The sequence below is a fragment of the Diachasma alloeum genome, unplaced genomic scaffold (assembly GCF_001412515.2).
Source record: "Diachasma alloeum isolate Michigan unplaced genomic scaffold, Dall2.0 Dall_scaffold_00205, whole genome shotgun sequence".
Classification (NCBI taxonomy): domain Eukaryota; kingdom Metazoa; phylum Arthropoda; class Insecta; order Hymenoptera; family Braconidae; genus Diachasma; species Diachasma alloeum.
In genome coordinates this window covers 553,076-553,421 of record NW_021680370.1, presented here as the reverse complement: position 1 = coordinate 553,421, position 346 = coordinate 553,076, and the positions used below count along the sequence as shown (strand labels likewise).

Below are 346 nucleotides of genomic sequence, written 5' to 3'. Positions count from 1 at the left end.
CAGTGGGAATGTTTTTTCTTTGGCTTATAGCATTATTGTTGTTGTTGTTCCGAGTAACAAAAGAAGATGAAACTGGTAGCATAGTCGTTGGATGGATTAAAGAGACACATGTATGAGGCATTTTACTAAATAAAAAAACTTTTTTTTCCTAACAAACTGTTTTTATTTCCCCTATCCATAATTTTTTACAAATTATTCACAATATTATTATTCTTAAAACCATAAGGCAAAGTATCTGTCGTATTTGGCAGGAGAATGCGCTTATCATCATGCCAACTCAGAGCTAGTTTAGTTTGATTGATCGTGAACACATCGTGTTTGATCGATCTAATCATATTCTGTGACA

At 32.7% G+C, this 346-nt stretch overlaps 1 protein-coding gene across 2 annotated transcripts in view; it reads left to right on the top strand.

Moving 5' to 3' along the window:
- The window catches only part of LOC107036106 (octopamine receptor beta-2R), a 535,069-nt gene that overhangs the window by 96,722 nt on the left and 438,001 nt on the right, over positions 1–346 (top strand). The gene's annotated exons all lie outside the window — the stretch shown is intronic.